The sequence below is a fragment of the Podarcis bocagei genome, assembly GCF_964188305.1.
Source record: "Podarcis bocagei genome assembly, chromosome: 9".
Taxonomy (NCBI): domain Eukaryota; kingdom Metazoa; phylum Chordata; class Lepidosauria; order Squamata; family Lacertidae; genus Podarcis; species Podarcis bocagei.
In genome coordinates, this window is record NC_138134.1 from 31,389,747 (window position 1) to 31,405,384 (window position 15,638).

Consider the following 15,638-nt stretch of genomic DNA (forward strand, 5'->3'; position numbering starts at 1 on the left):
CCCTATTGAAGAGGGAAGATGTGTTTTGAAGGATTTTACTCCATGATGTTTGCAGTAGATTCCCCTACAATTTGTTATATGTATGTAAATATAATTACCAGGAATGTATAGAAAACCTCAGAATATCTCTTGAAAAACTGTACAGGTGAAGAATTATCCTTACTTAGGTCTTTATTAGGATGAGAGGTTTGCCTAAAAGAAAGACTGGTGTGATACTGTAGTTTTGTTAATAAAATAGTTAAATGCCTTGCTACAGTCACATCTTTTTTATTAAACCAATGCAGATGGTGATAATTGACTACATGTGAGTCATCTTGCATTGATGAAATAATTGATTCAACTGAATGGGGGCAGACAGCAGGATACAGTCAGTTGGATTTCTTCATTGGAAAGGTAGGCTGCAATAAGACTTGTTTTTTATGCTTTTTGCGGTAAAATGTTTTGATAATTATTTTTGGTTTGGAAGTAGGGCAAGATAAAAGAATATGGAAGCTGCCTTTCTTTATCGGCCCTGAATGTTAAAGGTTGATGTGCAAAAGCGGTTGTCTCTGTTTTTAAAGACATCAAAGATGATAGTATTTTTAAAATACTTAGGGGGAAATCTTTCATTTATAACATACAATATAACAATTATGAATACGATATAAATTTCAAATTTGTTTGGGGATGTATTGTATATATTTCTAAAAGTTATATGATTGTTTTTGAAGTCTGTCTCTATAAAAAGAGTTCTGCAGCCCAGTCACTGAGTTCAATAGGTCTTACTTCCAGTTCCATGTAAGTTAGTGTAGTATTGCAGCCATGAATTCTTGAAGTATTCTTGTATACTTGGAATTCTGTGCCTTTCTTTTGGCTATGTATTTTGCTTGGCACAGATCTCCATGCTTGTGATGACATGGTTTGTCAACAATGGCAAACAAATACTGTGGTCCCAAAGGCATCCACACACACGGCCATGTTTTCTTAACTTGCATTGAGTATCCTCTTTCAAACTGATCATGGCTGCATGAAAGAAATATGGTAAATGGGACCTGTGGCATCAGACAGGAGTTGCAACTGGGAGGCTGGGCCTTCCACAGAATTGTCACATAACTGAGTAACAAGGGCTTGTAATTAACAAGCTGGCTGACCTCTTTGGCCAAAGAGCCACATTCATTCTTGACTAAAGTTCCAAGGGCTGCATCACAGAAGTAGGCATGGCCATCCTATACACTCTAATGCATACAAGAGACATATAAGCACACAATGTTCTCCCCCTCCACACCCAGCTCCTCTGTGTAGATCAGTTGAGCAAAGAAGATTACCGGTATCTTCCACACTCATCAAATGCTCAATCTGATGTCTGTGGAGAGCACAATTTGTGCCTCCATCAGAACCCTGTGTTCTGCCTGCCCCAGTATTGAGTCTACTTTAAATTTGTTTTCATTTATTTATTTATTTATTTATTTATTTATTTATTTATTTAGTCTTATAGTGCAACCCTATACATGTCTACTTGAGAGTCCTCTTCATTTAAATGGGACTTCCTCCTAAGAAAGGGAGTAAAGGATTGCAGTCTTAGTCAAGAATAAACAAGCATACTATGACCCTGGAAGTTACCGTAGGTCTATAATAGGATGCTGCTATATTTTATAGCATTTGGGAGTACTAATATTGTTGAAAAGGCTGAAACACTAGGTAGTATCTCAAAGATTATAGATACAGATAGGTAGCCGTGTTGGTCTGCCATAGTCAAAATAAAAAAATTCCTTCCACAAGAAGTGTGCATGCACACGAAAGCTCATACCAAGAACTAACTTAGTTGGTCTTTAAGGTGCTACTGGAAGGATTTTTTTTATTTAAAGATTATAGAGACATTCTCAGGAATTATTAGCTAAAAGGAAAATCTCTTGGGACTTCAACTTTTAGAAAACATTCTAAAAGTTCTCTTCTTTGTAATGTACCATAGATAAGTTTGGTTGGTGTGCATTTATAACATTCTGGGGGTATTAAAGCAAATGTTTTAATGGAGGAGTTAATTGGCTTTGAATTTACTAATCTTGTACTGGTGGATTTTCATCTTGCTCCAGAACTGACAAAAAAGTCAGAATGTGTATAGTTTGCAAAGTGCACAGCATAACACAATTCTTTTCATAATGCCATGTATGTGCACATATTCATTCACAATGGAATTTCTGGCATTTTTGGAGTCTGGTTTAGTAGTTCTTGAATTATGGCTTTGTTAATATAACAAAGAGGTGTTAAATATCTGAGCGGCTGATAAGATGTCACAAGCCAAGCCATCAGGGGGAAATGGTATAATAGTGTCTAATACAGGTTGCAAGTGCCTTGACTGCATGTTGAAAGTTAGCCTAGAATCAGCAAAGTAGCCTCCCCCATGCTGTATTCCTTTTGTGGTGTTGGATGAAGGCTTGCATTTTAAAAGATGCTTCTGTGTGGCATGCAGTTTGCAAAAACCTCCAAAATGACCTTTTCTCGTCAAATTTGAACTGAAATAACAGGCAGACGCTGGGGTTCTAGGGGAAATTAGTGGCTAGGGAACAAAGATTATTTTTCTTACAGGAAATGTATTATAGCTTCCACTTTTCCTTCAGACTTTTGAAACTTTGACTTTAGTGGTTAACATTAATCAAGTATGGAAATAGGATCAAATGCTGTAAGTCATAACTTTTATCCAATCTGTGACAGACGTGTTATCTTAGCTGGGAGATGCATATTCCTCTGCCATACCAAACTTGCAAAATAGCATTGGAATAGTATGTCTCATTCATTCGAATGAAATGTCAATAGCTTTCTGAGGTCAACGTGTTTCAATCTGGTAATTTAAGTGAGTCGTTTTACCGCTTGCTTTGGTTTTCTTCTTCATTCGGAATGTCCCATGAAATCCAATATGGATTACATCATCTATCCCATCTTGCAATTCATGGCCTAAAAAGCTGCCAGATCTATCTTTGGAAAGCTCTGCAAGGCAATTGAGGATCTCCCCACCACCACCTTAACAGTCTTTCTTTAATGATAGAGCTTTCCCCAGTGATAATAAGGCTTTTATAAGGAGCTTTCGCTGCCTCCCCATCCTTTCCTTCAGTTGCCCTACTGTCATTCTTGGATTTCAGACCTTCCCTTAAGAAACTGCCAAAATGTTTCAGCTAGGATCCTGTTACATTGACAGTAGTAAATGGATGAATGTTAACTAAGAGCAAACTGCACAGTAAACTCACATTGCATCCGATTGAGTTAAAGGGAGAGGTCTTACTTTAACAACAAAAAGAGCAGTCAAGAGATGAGCACTGCTCCCTCCCACCCCAACATCTGACACTCTGCCAGTTGCTTCGGTCACTTCCTCCCAATCAGGGGTGCCAACTTGAATAAAATATTTTTTTGGGGGGTCAGTAAGCCTTGCCCTGTGTAATTGATCACAAGGTGTGGTGCATGCACATCATTTGAATGGCAATGGCCATCAACTTTGGGGGGCATGGCCTCCTCCAATATTTAATTGGGGGGAACTCAGGCCCTGGGAATTGGTTCCTATGTCCCACTCCCAGATCACTTCTGGTATCAGAGCCAAGAAAGGTGGGCAGAAGTGGGCACAGAAGGTGGAAGCATTCAACACCCTTCTCTTGCCATCACCCTCTTTTCACTTTAAAAACAAGACTCCCTCATCCCCTGCTTAATATGGGAATGAGGGTACACTTGGATAATGGCACCCCTCCCACACAGTCTGACCCACATGAGGAGGACCATGTACACCAAGATTTGGTCCTTGGAGGAAAGGAAATACCTGTACTGCATTTTCTAGGATTTTAAACATTAGGAATGCTAATACAAAGTCTCCAAGCTGTACCTCACAGTACCTTGCAGTACATTTTTGGCCCCCAAATTTATAACAAAATGGTGATAGACATGCCTGATTTCCTCTATGTGGATGATGGTCCCACCTGAAAACATTCCAGTATGTTATTAGAATACTGATGAACAACTTATTTCTTAAGGCAGTGCCTGACTCCAAATCCATATTTCTGCAGCATTAGGAAAATGTCCTCATTTGCTGAAATTAAACAAAGACAGATACTTGTTTAGAATCCCTAGTAAGTGCAGCCAATAAATATATGTCGTCACTATGGTTGCGAAAACAAATACCCGCTATTGGAATGTGGTTAACAAGCATAACAAGCATTAAGTTACATGGAAAGACTTACTGTCTGTATTATCTTAACAACGGGGCCCTTGGATAAAGGGTGGAGTAAGTAGAATGAATTGATTAAAAACAAATCACTGATACAAAGTTGTAACTATTGGCTAAATCGTCAAAGCACTGGAGCCAATAAGTACAACTGGCTTGCTTCAGCCCCACCATATGCCTTAAGGACCAAATTCCCTTCCCCACACAGAGGCCAAGTCATAAGCCAAAGTCTGAAGGTCATATTGCATATCTTTGGATCCGAGCCTAAATTCTGGGGTTGTTTGTTTGTTGTTTGGCAGTAAAAGGGCCCTAAATAATCCAGTTGATTGATGGATTTACCCTCCCCTCCCCCGCTGTTAAGTATTCTGTTTGATGTTTTGGTTGCCAAAACCATTTTGAAATACTCTGCTTGTTCTAAAAGAACCACTTTTGTTATATAATATTTTGGATAGCAAAAAGTGCAGAGTGTGTATAAAATTATGTGTTGCGAAACAAATGTTAGATCAAAATTTGAAAACCATCATAAATGTTGCATTTTTGACTATCTCTAATTTGCTGAGATAATTTACTAAAATAACCTCTGATGCTCGTATATTACAGCACTAGCAAAGCGATGGGCTGAGCTGTTGGGAGAGTGTGGGATCCTTGCCATGGAACTTCCAGTCTTTTGGTAACATTCTGCTGTAGGAATTAACGTAGCCAATTCTGTTACATAGCAACTCTCTGCCCTAATGCTGGAATCACTATTGTCATGGCCCTACAGCTGATTATGCTTCCACCAGTGGCATTCCAGAGATAATGGCTTGCTGCACTTAGGGACATTACTGGGGTCATCTCAAAATTGTATAGCCTACTTTCCACTGATGTGGTGGCATAAGAGATAGAATGCCACTCTACAGGACTTCCGGGTTGGCGCGATCTGGAAATGGCGGATTCCCTCCGAGCTGCGGAGGGAACCGGCTCAACTGAGGACGGGTCTTGCCGCGCCGGCGACGCGGGGACCCTCAAAAACCGCAGGCGCTGAAGCCTGCGGACTGAAGACTCGGTGGGCACCTTAAGCGCCCCCCCGATTTACGAAGAGCCTTTTTAAAGGCTGCGGAGAGGATACGGAGGGTGGCGTGGTGCTGAGAGTCGATCGCTACCTCGGTTGAGCGAAGCCACGAGCCATGACTGGAGAGCGCTGATTCCCTTCCTTGAAATTCGGACTGAAAAGAATAACCCGTGAGTAAAATGGAATTGGACTTTTTGAATATTATCCCGTGAATTTGAGACGACCGGGGGGTGTGCTAAAAGGAAGTCCGCACCCCCCCCCTTCTTGCAGACGATCTAAAGCAACGATATAAGAACTAAGCTGGAGTGCCTACCCTTTGTGGGGTGAGTTGAAAAAGACATTAACTTCCAAGATTTGGCAAAAAGAAATTTTGAGCTGGAGAGTGGAGTGTTGGAAGCTTTCTTTTAGTTGTAAACAACCCCCCCCCTCCCGGGCCCGGGAGTGTCCTGCTTTTGAGCTTGTGGAAGAGGTGCGGAGTTTGACAGCTGTCAAAGCTGTCAAACGGACAGTTTAAGTGGAAAAATCGTTATTTAAGATCCCTCTGGATTAAAATGAGTTGCAATTGAGTTAAAATTGTTGGAAACAAAGTAATAACAATAAGTTGGAGGATTGTTGGAGAAAGATTACTAAGTAACCAGATTCCCTCTAGGGGGAATTCTGTGAAATTACAATGGCTGTGGATGGAAAGTTACTAGTGGAAATCGAAAGACATGTTTCATCTGGTGGGAGTCTTACAAGAGCAGAGTCTGGCTATGAATAAACAACTTATGACCTTGACTTCTGGAACAAGCAGCTCTGCTGAATGTATTGAGGACCTGGATGAGAAAGAATCCACAGCTGAATCGGAAATGATATCTAAAGAAGTGGAAGAGACTAAACAAGAAAAAGAGAAAGTAAACTTGGAAAGTACCAACCAGAAGCTGACATCTGTGGAATATAAACAAGGAGACTTTTGGATTACATCTAACACAAATCTGCGAAAGATGCAAAAGATGAAGGAGGAGGCCCCGGGAGTTTATGGAACACAGGAACTTAAAATAAAGAAATATGATGGGGGCCTCCACTTTGATTTTGACTCTGAAGATGCAGACTTTGTGGAAATTTTCCAGCAGCTGTTTCCAAATGTTCTTGTGGGAAGAGAATATGGTTGGATGGTGACAGAACTTTTTCGAGATTCGACGACCGACATAAAGGATTACCAACAAGACCGGCGGAGAGGGACTGAAAGAGACTTGAAAGCCTCGGACGTGAGGAACCCAGGCTAAGAACTGATATTTTGGATATGTACTGGGAAGGGACGAAAACCGGGGATGGGAGGGAGGGAAGAATAGAATTGTAAAAACACTCAAGACCTTTGGGTTTAGTTAATATGATTTTTATTTAAGACAAATTGGGAAATCAATGGAAGAGAACTTGAGTCCAACTTAGAAAAAGTTTTACTTTTCTTTATAAAAGAGGTAATTTTAAGATGATTAAGAAGAGAAATACCAATTTGCTGACACAATTCTGGGAATGGGGATGCATGAAGGGGGGTGGGGGGAAGTCAGGGAACAAGGTTAGGAAAGTAGGATTTTCTGAAATTATACATGTTTTTGTCTTTTGTCCTTTTTGTGTGTATTTGTCTTTATAAAAGGTGAAAAACCAATAAAAATTTCTATAGAATGCCACTCTACAAAAAGATCACATGGATGCATTATGTTCTACTTACACACATCGATACTCTCACACCAAGGCCTAGTATCACCTTTAATGGTGATAAGCATTTTGTGAAAATCATGTATCATATGACAAATCCCAGCTTCTGTCTATGAAGCACTATGGTATAGAACTACAGGTATTCCAAATGCGGTCATTGAAAATATGTGTGAGAACCTGTCAGGGGTGCCATCTTGCTCTCAGGATTGTGGGTGCCTGCCACTGTTAGGCGGATGCGTCATGTTGCACATCTGTGTTGCGGTGAGCAGCGGTGGCTCCTCTTCCTCCTCCTTCTCTGCAGCCAACGAGGTGCTCTTTTCTGCGGGGAGGGACTTGGAGGCAGAGACACTCTGCCTCCACATCTGAACCCCACCCCCCTGGAAAAGGGTGCCTGGCTGGCTGGCTGGGGAGGGCGGAGCTGAACTACTTCTCTCTCAGAGGCAGTGCTGCTGCCACCCGCCGGCTTTTCTCATTGACTTTGTGGGTGCCCAGCCCCCACAATTACAGTGGTACCTCAGGTTAAGAACTTAATTCGTTCTGGAGGTCCGTTCTTAACCTGAAACTGTTCTTCACCTGAAGCACCACTTTAGCTAATGGGGCCTCCTGCTGCCGCTGTGCCACCGCTGCACAATTTCTGTTCTCATCCTGAAGCAAAGTTCTTAACCTGAGGTAATATTTCTGGGTTAGCAGAGTCTGTAACCTGAAGCGTATGTAACCTGAAGTGCATGTAACCCGAGGTACATACCCGAGGTATATTATTGTGGGTGCCCAGGCATCCACAGCCCCCTGGAGTTGGCTCCTGTGGAACCTGTATGTTCAGAGGCTATCTACACATACCAATGGGCACACAAAGAGGAACAAAAAAGGAAGCAGTAAAAGAGGAGTCGGGACGCGGGCAGCGCTGTGGGTAAAACCTCAGCGCCTAGGACTTGCCGATGGTCGGCGGTTTGAATCCCCATGGCGGGGTGAGCTCCCTTTGCTCGGTCCCAGCGCCTGCCAACCTAGCAGTTCGAAAGCACCCCCGGGTGCAAGTAGATAAATAGGGACCACTTACTAGCGGGAAGGTAAACGGCGTTTCCGTGTGCTGCTCTGCCTTGCCAGAGCAGCTTCGTCACGCTGGCCACGTGACTCAGAAGTGTCTGCGGACAGCGCTGGCTCCCGGCCTCTAGAGTGAGATGAGCGCACAACCCTAGAGTCTGTCAAGACTGGCCCGTACGGGCAGGGGTACCTTTACCTTTACCTTTAAAAGAGGAGTCAGCCACATCTCCATACATGCCCAGCTATTGTGAATGCCTAAAGAGGACTTGAGTTGTGAGAGGTTTTGAACATCAAGGTCTTGAAAATTTAAATTTCTACCTACTCTTTTCATTATATTAATGATTAGCGTTCATAAAACCAAACAATAGAAAAAGGAAACTTATTTCTAAATGTTACTCTGTTGTGCTACTGGATTTGTTTTGTAACTGAGGGCTCAGCCACACTTACCTTTCTAGGCCCAGGTTGGCAATTTCCTGGTCTGTTTCTGAACATTTCCCCTTTGCTGTCCCTAGGAAAACCCACCCTTTAGTGTTGAATTGTTATGTGGATTTTCATAGGGAATCTGGCAGGGCAAAAAACTCAAGTGCTCAGACACAGACAGGAGAAACGCAGACCTGTACCTAGAAAAAGCAAGTCTGGATGAGGCCTGAGTTCTGTATTTTATTTATTTTAAATCTCATTGCTTAATTTTTGGTTATGGGCTGTGTATATTGCCAACCTAGGACCTTAGGGTGAAGGGCAGGTAAGTAATTAATCATCAGCCATTGGTAACACACCATTAAAGGAAGGAAATTGCTTAAAAACTGCTCATGGCATATTAAAATAGAAGGCTCACTACATAATTTTGCTTCACAGTAATATTTATCACAACTTTTGTTCTGTATGACATTTTCTGCCTTCATAGTCTTGATTGATTTAAACTATCAACCAGCTTGCCAGGGAGTCCCCTTTCTACCCTCCTCCCTCATGGCAATATTTCTAAAACGTTGTTGCATTTTAAAAACATTACACACACACACACACACACACACACACACACACACACACACACACACACGTAAGAAACATGAAGAAATATCTCCAACTCTAGCTTTGTAGACTTCTGTTTGAGGTGCTGCTTGTACATTTCCTTACACAGTCCTGAAACAGACTGGCAGTAACCAAGCAACAACTTGTCTTCAACTGGCAAGTTAGTGGTAGGACTGTGATAATCCAGCACTTCCCAAAGGCATGAGTTGCAAATCTGCAAAGAGCACATTGGCTGCTGGGTCCTGCTTTATTTGTGTATATAATACAATCATAATAATTGCCAAAAAATAAATAAAATCATTCTTAATCTGCTCTTTAGCTACAAAGCTTTTGTGTTAGCTTCTCTTCCAGTGCCAAAATCCAGTCTTTAGTTGTACCATATTCAACATCAGCCCACTTCAGATGTTTCCAAAACCTTGTAAAAGTCTTTCTTGCAATTGTCAACAGAACTCAGACTGATTTCTTACTGTTAAGATCCATATTTTGACCACCCAGAGTGTTTAGCAGGACTGAGGTGTTCTTTTTAAATGGATTTTCACAACTAATATTTTCCTTCCAAGTTCTGAATCGTCATCAACATGATTTTTTTCACATCATATTGTATAATGTAACTTCTCTTGCTTTCAAAAAGGGCAGAGCTATCCTGTGGAGGTGGCTGGGTAAGAGTCCATGATGGAGGAACCACACTTCCTAAGCCCCACTGGATTTTTGCCAGTCAGAAAACGAGTGGGTTCTTCCTTAACTCCCATCCCCTTTCCCCTCAACATTCCCCTTTCCATTGGTTCCAATGGGAGGTAAAATAACTACATCAGCTTCAGGTTTGCTAGAATACTTTTCCCATTCTAGGTGGGGGTGTCCAGGGAATCTCTGACATACACCTGAAGTGCGCTTTCAGGAGGGCCATCTTATCCATAGGCACTAGGGGTGCGGGGCACCCGGGCGCTGGGCTCTCAGGGATGCCAGGCTGAGAGTCCAGGGCCCAAGAGTTGAGTCCGGGGAAGAGCCCACCCGTCAGTTGGAGCACCGTGGTGGTCTCTTCTGCTGCGGGTGGCCCTGTGCCACAAGTTCAGGGGCGACTGAGCCAGCAAGATGCTAAGGCAGCCGGCAGGCTCCACCCTCCTGCGCACCTGGCAACCTGGGGCAACCTGGGGGGAGGGGCGCCGCCATGCGGATCTTTGCACCCCAGCGTTGCATGTGCTTAAGGCAGCCCTGGCTTTCAGCGATACAACTGCAGTGATTTGAGTCTTCTACTTTCAGTTACAACAGGATCTCTAAAGCAGATTTCCCTCTCTATTGGTGGATCTCCTTCAATTTATTATTAATTTATTATTAATTAAATTTCTATACCGTCCTTCAGTCAAAGATTGCAGAGCAGCTTACAATATAAAAACACAAAAATATATAGCATAATAACAAAGAATAACAACAACACCCCACCCTAACACAGTTATTTTTATTTATTTAGTTTCATCAAGCGTATCCTATAGCTCCAGGAACCATAGGATTACAGCCTTAAAAATGTGGTGGTTAAAATGTTGAGTGCATTTCAAGAATAGCATTTTTTCGCTGAAAACTGAAATTGTCTTTCATCCAAAACTCTTAATAGAGCATTTGTTCCTATAAGATGTGGTTGTGTGTACACACACCAGTGTGGGAGACAAAACCTAAATAATTTTCAATCACGACTTTGCTTTCTAAATCAATACTTACTAATTATATTTAAAATACCATGTAGTCCGAGTTGTTCACAGCTGAGAACACTTGCGGGATGTGTGTTGAAGGGGCAAGATGGCTACGAGAAAGCTGCATCTCCTTTGAGCTCTACAGTCTGCAGTTTGTTTGTAGTTAGCTTTTAGTCTCTAGTCTTTAGCCAGATAAGTTTTTATATAGTTAATCTTATTCTAATACTTCTTGGGATGTTTTGAAACCCGCTAGAACCACTGATGAAGTCAAACAGCTATGTGTAGTCCTAATAGATAGCTTTTAAATTTTCTTCTTTCTTTAGCCAATGTCCTTGAAAGCAGCAAACATCTGACCATTGATGACTACAGTTCTGGAGACATTTGAGTCATGTTTCCTATCCTTTGTGACTTATAAGGACAGTTGCTAAACGCTGGCTATGAATATAATCCTCAAGATCTTTATCACAGAAAATTAAATGCAGTCATCTATTTGCATTTTGTTTATGAAGTTTTGTTTAGCAACACACCCACACGTAAAATATTTAGGCTGTTTACTCCAAGATGTTTCCTGAAAGCAGGCTGGCATGAATGCCTTACTTTGTTGAAACAGATCCAGCTGCATAAGAAATTGCATTTATAAATGAGGGAAAATGGTGAAACGTGCATGGGTGAGGTGCAGGGAGTGATTGTTGTGCTTACCATACTTTTGAGATGGCAAAGGGGTGTTTTTGAATGTCCTTTACTTCATTCTGCAAATCATTTCACTTAGTAGTCTGCACTCTGCAGCCTTCCTAGGTGCCCCTACTTCAGTTAAAGCCCAGGGGAAGACCTAATGAGAACTACTCCCTTGGGGCTTTCTCAAATTGGGAAGCTTGGACACCTGGGGAGACTACAGCATGCTAGAGAAATGTTTACTGGAAAGAGAAGCAGACAAACCTTGCAACACACACACACCTTGCAACAACCAAGCTCTCTCCACCACCACCCTCCTTTACAAATTTTAAAGTACTCTGAGAAAGTGACAGAAAAATGGAAGCATCATCTGCAGGGGAAGAAAATTTATGAGAAATTAAAGACAGATTTTGGCACATCGCTACCTGGTGCACACCTATGAGACCCTAGGCACATGATAGCACCTAAAGGCCTCTGCAAAAGCCTAATGATGCCTAAAGGCAACACAGGACTCTGGCACTGAGCAGAACAGACTTTTAGTAGGAACCATTAAACATCTGCAGCTTCTTTTCACCTATAATGAACAGCATAATATGGCTAGAATTCCACCTGTAGTGAAATTCCCTAGCAATTACAGCATCCAGCATGTTCGGTTACTATAACACTTCCTTTATTTGCTGAACACACTTGGAATCTACATGCCATGAAGGGAGACCCCAGTCATGCATTATTCATGATCATAGGGAGAATTCTAAGCATGCTAAGCCAAATGTGACCCTTCACGCTTTCGGACTTGCCCCAAAAAAGTGTGTGTGTGTGTGTGTGTGTGTGTGTGTGTGTGTGTGTGTGTAAGTGTAACTGTAGATTTACCCCTTAAGTTGAAGACTTCCTGTGGTAGCTTGATCTTACAGCACTTACAAGAGCATGAGACTCTTAACCTCAGGGTCATGGGTTTGAACCCCATATTAGGCAAAAGATTCCTGCATGACAAGGGTTAGACTAGATGGCCCTTGTGGTCCCTTCCAACACTACAATTCTATGATTCTACTCGTATTTGATTTCCTTGGTGATAGGGGCATGGACTTAGCCCCCTTCAGTGGTGCCCTCCAAGTATTTTGGACTCCAGTGTCCATGCTGGGTGAAGCTGAGAGGAGATGTAGTCGAAAACCTCTTGAGCACACCATATTGGGAAAGGCTACACAACCCACCACATATTTAGGTTGCTTGACTGATGAAGCTTTATGTCCCTTCCTGTCTTTCTGCTATTTGCCAGTTATAAAAGGCTGAGTCTATAAAGGCAAATTGCAGCACCAGTTCCATGTGGCAGAACTCAAAGCATTGGCAAACATTATTTTAGAAAAGGAAAATGTCTATGGGGGTGACGGCGTTTGAATCATTACCCAGTTAGTCCAAAGTTACTGAGAGAGAGAGCTTGCCCACCTTTGCCGTTTTTTGCTTTTTGGGATGCCATGCTGAAATTTCATTAGTTTGTCATCCTTTATGGCTCAGAAAGTAAATCTCTGCATGAGGAACGGATGCATTGTCTTTTCTAATGGTACACATCCATGACCATGGTCAGAAAGACAACATCTAGTGCATAGGAACACAGGAATCAGGTCAGTGGTTCTGTCTATAAGGTGCTGTGCTAATTACTGACAGTGGGTCTCCCAAATTCGGATCCCTAATTTCAGTTTTTCCTAGCCTTACTGGATATACCAGGGATTGAGGCTGAGACTGTCTGCATACAAAGCAGTTGCTCTACCTGTGAACCACAGACCTTCCTGTTGGAGTTTTAAATTTACCAATTTATTAATTTAAAGGTTCAGGTTGTCTGAGCATTATAAGGTTGCTTACAGCAAGGAAGGATTGTAAATGGATTTAGCTGAGTAGGGCAGAACTAGGTAATAGGGAATAAGATGACAATGGGAGATTAGATGGATTGTTAAGGGCTGACAGCTATAATATTATTTTGGCATGACAGATGTTCAGTGAGGGACCCTGAGGACCCCCCCTCCAAATTATTGATTGAAATTATTTGAATGCCAGAGTCTTGTATCTTAAAGTTAAATTGAACATTAGTCATTGCTGCTGGTAGAAACAGGGGAGTCCAGATGCTGAAGGATACAAACATTGTCCATTGTTGAATGAACCTAATTAAATTGAAAAGGAGATCATTAGCAAGAGAACTTGAAAATTACCCCAAAGCTAATATAGGGGCATGAACAGCTGTGGTTATGAGAATGTTCTAGCACATTTGGGCACACGTGTTAAGCAGAACAGGATGGAAACACAGATGATCAAGTCAGAATGGGGAATTGAAATCACCATGCCAAGAGGAATGTTAGAACATGAGCGGATGAGTCAGGATATTAGTTGATGTGTCAGACAGATAAAAAATGAAGAAGAGTCCGTTTTGAGGGTCTCTTTTAAAAAAAGTGTATTTAACCCTCTGGATATGTGGTGATCTTTGAAAGGTCTCTGACTGATCAGATACTGAAGTTTAGTGTAAAAGGAGTTGACAAGAATCTTGGGGAATAATAGTGGGAAGAGTAGGACACATAACTTGTCTTTGGCCCCACAAACTACCTGCTGTGAGGTTGAATTCCCATCCCCACAGGGGGTAACGTGTCTTCTTCTGCTTGTGTTTAAGCTCTGGCTGTGTGAGAAGGATGTTTGTCAATTGCCCAAAAATAAAAAAATGCCTTTCTCTACATTTGTTTGCCTTCTTGTGGTCCAGTTGATGTTTCTACTGTTCCTCCCACACCTACATGTTCGAGGAGTTGCTGGTTTTTCAGCCTATTTGCAGCTCTTGAATAATCAGTAGAACTAACTCTCAACATTCTGTGGCAGTCTGCCATTTTGGTATAATGTGGAGACTGGACTAGCCAATTTATGGAACTGAAATATAGCAACCTTAGCATTGGTGTCTTTTATTGTGCAATCAAGAACCACCAGATAATATTTGCTTGTGGTCAACTTTCAGCCCCATTCTTAACTTGCAGCAGGACAAAGCATCATGCCTCAAATATTTCAATAGTTGTATAAAAGGGCAAGACAAGGTGTAGAACACACAAAATGAGTCCCACCCCCCTCGCTTGGCCTATAACAGACAGTATCAGTTTAATTTCCCCTGCCCTTCCGCATGCTCATATTTGGTTAATGACTCTTCATTGGTTAATAAATTTCCACAGAGACACAGCCTCCTTCAATATTAAGTTGATATTTGGACTCATTAATAGTATGGGGAGGGCATTAGCACATTTGGACAATGCTCTATTACCTCAATGTATATGGATTTAATAAACCTGCAGCGACTGCAAATGGAAAAGGGAAACACAGCATTCTGTGAAATGAGTATCAAATGTGTATTCAATAATGTCAGATTAATTCAAGGCAGGCAGAAGGTGGAGACTGGATAATGCATCTGGCGTGTGTAAAGAGGAATATCCAAATTCTGTAAAAGGTGAAGATCTCAGCTTTCCTGTATGGTTTACATTAAGTAAATGTCTAGCCCCTGTCTAATTTCTTGACACTTATTTAGAAAATAAACAGTGCAATATTCATTCCATATTCAAGTCAAGCCTGGTTGAATTCAGCATAGAAGCTCAAGTGTAGGACAGAACCTGTGCACAGATAATAGTTTTTGTAGAACAATGGGAGTGAATTTTCTGTTATTGCTGTTGTGGCCCTGATCATCCAGCATTCATAACTTGAAAACAGAACAAATATAATGGGCAGGGGGAACCTCACAAAAGCAGAATTTCTGTTCTTTATTGCAACTGTTTCTTCCTTGAGCTTTGCAGGCCAGTATAGTGGCAACTAGATCAGACTGCAAACAGCTTATGGCTTAGTTGATTTAATGAGAGAGAAGTTCTGTGCATGTGATCATAGGTACAAACAGGTGGAAGTAATGGCAGATCATTTTCTCTGGCCCCGTCACCCAATCTTTATGCATTCATCAAAATATTATATAACTGCTGCATCCAATTCATGTGAATGATAAAAGTGTGAAATGACAGAACTAAATTATAGAGAAAGGGGTAAGAAGCAACTTCATTAACACAAACTTGGGTAAAAGGTACAATGTACAACATTTCAGAAAATGTTCCCCAAAATGTGTGAACTGTTGGATACAACAATTTATTCTAGGAATTGCAATGGAAATTGATGGAGTGCTTTGCATTTGTATCCAACACAATGTATTAGCCATTAAAATGTTCTCCGCTGTCCTGATTATACTGAAGGTTCAAGCAGAGTGAGGCATTTTGCGGCAACATGGTGGGGAGCTAAT

The 15,638-nt window shown here is 41.6% G+C and overlaps 1 long non-coding RNA gene across 1 annotated transcript in view; it reads left to right on the forward strand.

The window, feature by feature from the left end:
• The first annotated feature begins 346 nt into the window (after window positions 1–346).
• The window catches only part of LOC308595229, a 74,405-nt gene continuing 59,113 nt past the window's right edge, over window positions 347–15,638 (forward strand). The window contains exon 1 of the long non-coding RNA XR_014011943.1: window positions 347–393. This is a non-coding gene — a long non-coding RNA (uncharacterized lncRNA). The remainder of the gene's footprint in view (window positions 394–15,638) is intronic.